Here is a 6,150-nt window from a genome sequence, read left to right on the forward strand (position 1 = left end):
ATAGATTAAACATATTTTTTTTAAAGTGCGCCAAATTTTACAAAAATGTGTACACTTACATAGAAAAGAAACAAATCAATTGAAAAATTAATCATAGTATAACAATAATTAACATTAGAAAAACCAAAAAAAATACACAAAAAAACAACAATCAGTGAAAAACAAAACCAAAAAAACATCAACCTTTAACAACCACTTTGACCGTTTAAAATTCAAAGTATTTTGCCATCATTTTGCCAAATTTCTCCCAACGGAGATTGATATCACTGGATAGGGAATTTTATTCTCTACCAGAATCTGTTAATCTTTAAACAATATCATCTGCGGAGGTTGACCAAATCGACCCTTGAACATGGCCCGAATTTGATCGTTTACGTCATATGCGTAAAAGTCAAAATTCAAAGTATTTTGCTATCATTTTGCTAAATTTGTGATTATTCTAAGGAATTCCATTATCTACAAGAACATTATTTACTGTTTTTGTTTGAGGTTGTATGCGAACTCACCCGATCCGTCTGGAAGTCCCCGATTAAAATCGGCTGTGTTAAGGTGGCTGGACACAGACTGCGTATTCCGTCAACGTGCGTAAACGCATGCGAAAAACGGTCCGTAATCTGACGTGCGTAAACGGACCGAATTTACGTTCCGAATGTGGCTGCGTTTGGTGGTATACACAGGATCCGAACGATGCGATGTTTCGCTTGAATGCGTCCTACTCCAAATCAGTTGTTTAGCTGTTCGAAGAAGGAATACAGCGAATTTCTTGCATTTGGGTTATCACGGTGGTGGTGGGATTTTAATGTTGCTGAACTCGAACACACCGACCAAAAAATGCAATTTACGTTCGTTTACAATTGACATTATCCAACCTACCCTTCGCATTTGCTGGTGGCAAACCTTGCTCAAATAAGGTAGCAGTACAATAACATTGCTAGTGGAAAACAAATGTCACAAAATATTTGTATTTTCTTTCTTAAAGCCACTTTTGAAGCAGACAAAATAAAAAAGTACAAACACACAGTGCACATGAGCAATATGTTTAAATGGTAAAACCAGGGATGAACAAACACTGAACGGATTTTTTTGTGTATTTAAACAGAATGCTTCATACTTTTAAAGAATTTCATTTGCTTTAAAAAACCCTTGTGTAACCTCTTTCGATTGCCTCAAGCATTTTCTCATTTTGGAAAGATAAAAGGCAATCCTAGCATCAGTAGGTGGCTTCTTATAATTTCGCAATGTGCTGGTTGTTGCCTGCAGGTCTCCTACAAATAATAAAAGCGTAAATGCAAAAGTATGTACAAATCAGTTTATAAGTACTTTTGTTTAATCCACAAGTGCAATCTTTCATTTAACTTGACTTTTCTGGTTTGTTTCCATCTCTCATATTAAACACAAACCTTGGTTAAAAATTATAATGAAGATGTGAAAAATAATACTATTTTTGATCAGAATTCTTTTCCTGCAGTACTCAAATAACATATTGTTGGAGTCCATGCCTTACAAACATAACACATATAGTAGGTTTATTACAAATATAGAGCATAAATCATTTAATTTACATACCTGTGGTCATAGGCGCCGAACACGGGTATGCCGGGTAGCATATTTCCAAAATGTAATCTATTTCGCATATGGGACTTTTTCAACCAATCACAGGTATCCTTTTCACCGCCGCTTCGTCAGTCCAAACCAAAATCCATAGAAAACACAAGTTGTCGCACGCCACAGAAAACACAAGTTGTGGGGATGAAAATGGGGCGAAATTAGCGCGAATTTTGCATTGCGCCTTATGGGGCCGATTTATAAAATGATTAATTTGGATACTTTTGCGGTGTTTGATTTTGCAATTTCTGCAAAATTTTGAATAAAAATATAACTACGCTTAACTTATAATGTTTAAATGGAACTGATGAACATGAAATAGAGTTTAAATTAGGTTTTAGCGGGTAAATTTTCCAGTAGATATACATGTAGCCTACTTAAGTCCCGAAAGATAAAAAGGTTGTGATGTATATTCATCTAAAATTGGAATAAATAGTTTGACCATGGTCCTCCAAGGTCAGAAAAGTCATGACGTAATAGTGACGTCATCGTTTATTTACTGCATTTTGACGCTTTTAGCACATACTGAATTTTGAAAGCTTTTGGTACTACCTTTGAAGGTGTTGCACAATCTTTCCCTCTTTTTTTAATTTTTTTGAAAGATATTTCACACTTTTTAGTGATAAAAATATTTATTGCATTAATTAAGGTCTATATACCATGTTGAATATGTGTACTGTCATATGCAACACAACCACAAGAAAAAATGCAATATAAACAAATACAACTAACATTGATGCATAAAACAACCAATATCAACAAAATTGGTAAATCTTCTTGAATCTATTCACCTGTACAGCACAAAAAGTCTCGTGGGAAATTTTGCATCCAAAGTGGCACTTTTTTCATTTATTTCAGTTTCAGCTGATACTTCCCACAATACATGTTATGTGAGGATATCACAAAAAATCCAAATGATTTTATTAAGGGCATAAAATAACATGCAAGAATTATTAGCATTTTTCAAAATTGGTGATTCCATAAAATCAAAAAAGTCAAAACTTAAGAGACACACTGCACAGTATGACATGTTTTTTTAAAGCTTCATAAACTCAAACACAGTAGTTACATGAAGTCCAATAGATCCTGTGTCAGCCTTCTAAATGTCACAAAATTACATGTAAATCAATGAATGTTATTTGTCTTTCCATCTTGTTATGCATTACTATTTTATGTCATTATTTGTGTCTGTTTTAATCAAAATTGTTGCAAAATAAAACATTGGCATTTATGTTTTACTTTTTTCTGAGTCTATATGCCTGTTGGTATGTTGGTGATAAAATGTGATTAATGTTTGTTTAATAAACATGAAATGGTTTTGGATATTTGTGGAAAGAAAAGACAACAAATTAAAATTGACTGCTCGCTTATGGTTAAACACTATGCCTTATTTTAAAGTCATCATTATGCTTGCCATTTTCCAGTTTATTAATTACATATATGCAACCACAAGACTCGCAAAAGCAGTGCAATTTAATGGATACACTGCAGAAAATGAAAAATTTGGTGTACTGGGTAAATTGGTAGTGAACGAACAGGTTTTTCAGGCTTTTTTTAATGACAACAAGGTCAAGGCAATCAGTAGTTTTGACACCAATATAAACACCACTAGTTTTTGACAAGGATATTAATGTGAGTCTTCCAACATGTTTATACAAGCATACTATAACGAAATGTAAAATAGAATGACGGTATTTCATTTTGTTATTTCTAACTATTGACCACAAAAGCTTCTGATTACACATTTCAAGTATATTTTACAGTTTACAGAACATCAGGATTTGATATTGTTCTGTACTTGCCAAAAACAAAGTAGGTAGAAACATGGCTCATTACAAGCCGATACTGATTGATCTAAGCCAGGGGTTCCCCAACTTTTTTGGTCTGTGGCCCAAGTGTCTATTTAATAGTGATTCGTGGTTCACCGTATACTGTAAATTTGGGCACACAAAAAAAAATAACTCAAAAACAGGCGAAATGGTTTCTAGCAATTTATTTTTAATGAGATACATGCTCCTGAAACTTGGCTACAAGATTCGGAATTCTTTGCAAACATTATGTTTTTCAAAACAAAGCGCATAATATCTACAGTAGAACAAAACAGTAGAATATTTTCAAATGGCTCTGTGGCCCATTGAAAATTTCTTGGTGGCCTAGTACTGGGCCATGGCCCACAGTTTGGGTACCATTCCAAACCATTTTTGGCTTAAATTTAGCCTTTTTTATTTTTTGGCTTCATATAGCGAGCTATTGTTTTTTGCAGTGTAAGATTATACTGCTGATTACTGTAAACATTTTGGAAGTTTAAGCAGTATGTTGATTCCAAATATTTATGTCATTTAAAATATGGTGAGTGTTGGTGATTATAGGTCTCTTTAGCCATACAGCCTTTTAAAAGTAGCTTCAAATATAAAAGACCAGCCCTGATTGTTGCCATTATATGCAAGTATTGCATTTTAGTAAACATGTACACTTCTATCTTGCTGCTTGCTTTATCCGCGCTGTTGTTTTCACGATGCGCTGGTATCTAAAACAAAATTGCATATATTTCGCTGAAAGTAGCCTGTGTGCACAATATCAGTAATTTTACAAGGAGAAAAATATAATCCGTCTAGTTTATTGCAATTCATTATATAATGGTCATTACCTGCACTTTTGATGTACTGAATGCTTCTATTTTCGCCACATTTTCAAAATAAAATATTATTTTGACTTGAAAAAGCAGTGACGACCTTACAACATCGAAAATACGCAAAGTAAACCACTACGCAACGGCCTACGTGACGTAACGAAAGTCCGCAAAAATCCGTCCCTGTGATTGGTTAAAAAAGCCCCATATGCGAAATAGATTACATTTTGGAAATATGCTGCCGGGTATGCGTGGCATAACCGGACGAAAAACTCGGGTATGCCGCATACCCGAGAATCGGACCAACGTTAGTCATGCGTTGTTGCCGCTGCCCCGGGTATTTTGTCAACAACCACGTGTTAAAAAAGTTCACCGTTTGTGAACTAAATGATAAAAATACAGCCCAACCTTTGTTGTAACTGCCTACACCACAAGAACAACGACTGGCTAGTTTCAACCGAAAAAACAAAACAATTAACACCCAATGTTACGTCACAAACGTAAGGTTACTTAGCCTACAAAAATTAACGTTGTCGAAAGTTTCAGGCATGTCAGAACATCGTTGAAACAAACGACACTGAACTTTAAAATTAATTATGCGTCACATACAACTCACTGCGTTAAATATGCGACACATTGTAAACGAAACAAGCGACGTTAAAACGAACAAAAAGGATTATTGTGATTGCTAGGCCAGAAGTGTGTGCGCTTTGTTGCGTGAAAACTAAGCATTTTTGTCATAGTTATTACAGAGAAGATAAATGTTAAACATTAAAGTAATTTGCGACGCACGGCAAAGTATGTTAGGTGACAGTCGAACTAAATCTTTTCTATCTTTATTGTTTTGCCTACCCGTAATTTTGGCAAATAGGTCGTTAAATTGCAACAGTAGCAAAAGGGCCTGGCGGTGGAATTATATAGGTTGTGTAAAGCTTATATACTGCAACTTTAATGCATTCTTACCATATGCATCCGCAGAAAATATATTTGGCATTACATGACGTCATATAATGCGGCATACCCGGAAAAAAATTCAATGTCGGCGCCTATGCCTGTGGTGTTGTGTAAAAATCTTAAACCATTGGATTTTCTGTCTTCTTTTTATATAGGTGTCTCGTAATGTCACATTTCTTTCACATTTTTTTCTGGAGAAAAAAGTAACAAGTAGGAGTCACGTATACTTCACAAAATGTACATTTGATAAGCAGAATAAACCCTTCCCAATGTACAATAAAAAGTTGTGAAAACAATTTGTGGTAAAAACTACAAAATATCTATAACCATTAGAAATGTATCCACATTGTAATAAAAAATAGTTAAATTACCTGTTAAACCAAACTCTGCCTAAGTTGAATTACAGGCATTTATAAGCAGGGGCGGCTCGTGCTAGGGTGCTGCAGAGCTGCAGCACCCCCTAGATCAGCGGTTCCCAACCTGTGGGTCGCGACCCCAACTGGGGTCGCCTGACAATTTGCCTGGGGTCGCCTAAGGGAATGGCTCCCAACTCATTTTAGGCCATAGACTAATTTAACAAATAAAAAACAAAGAACTGGGCACCACATTCCTTCCCTTCATTGTTTTTTAAAGTATATAAACTAGTAACTACATCTGGGGTGGATCTTTAATTTTCGAAGACTTAATTATTTTCACAAAATGCAAATTATTGCCTTGTATTACTACGTAATAATACTGCATTCACATAATCATAATCATCAAGTCAGAACCTGCCAACTTGTTTTGTATTCTCGCGAGGGGTGGTGGCGAACACCGTGGATATTTGGGTTTGTTTGTATCGGTATCTTGCAAGGTGCCATGCCCCCCCTCAAGAAATTTTGACCGGCTGTTTTAGTATTAAATCTTGCAATTTCAGACAAAACTGTGAATAGCAATGTGCGCTATTTTGTTTCATGTGCGTA

At 35.2% G+C, this 6,150-nt stretch overlaps 1 long non-coding RNA gene across 1 annotated transcript; it reads right to left on the reverse strand.

Moving 5' to 3' along the window:
• Positions 1-948: 948 nt before the first annotated feature.
• On the reverse strand, positions 949-2,145 carry LOC145205380 (uncharacterized). Its single transcript, XR_013853645.1, has 2 exons — positions 1,567-2,145; positions 949-1,265 (listed from the first exon to the last, which is right to left on the reverse strand). It is a non-coding gene; the product is annotated as an uncharacterized LOC145205380 (long non-coding RNA).
• Between the last annotated feature and the right edge of the window lie 4,005 nt (positions 2,146-6,150).

Source organism: Phallusia mammillata, chromosome 8 (genome assembly GCF_965637545.1).
Source record: "Phallusia mammillata chromosome 8, kaPhaMamm4.hap1.1, whole genome shotgun sequence".
Lineage (NCBI taxonomy): Eukaryota > Metazoa > Chordata > Ascidiacea > Phlebobranchia > Ascidiidae > Phallusia > Phallusia mammillata.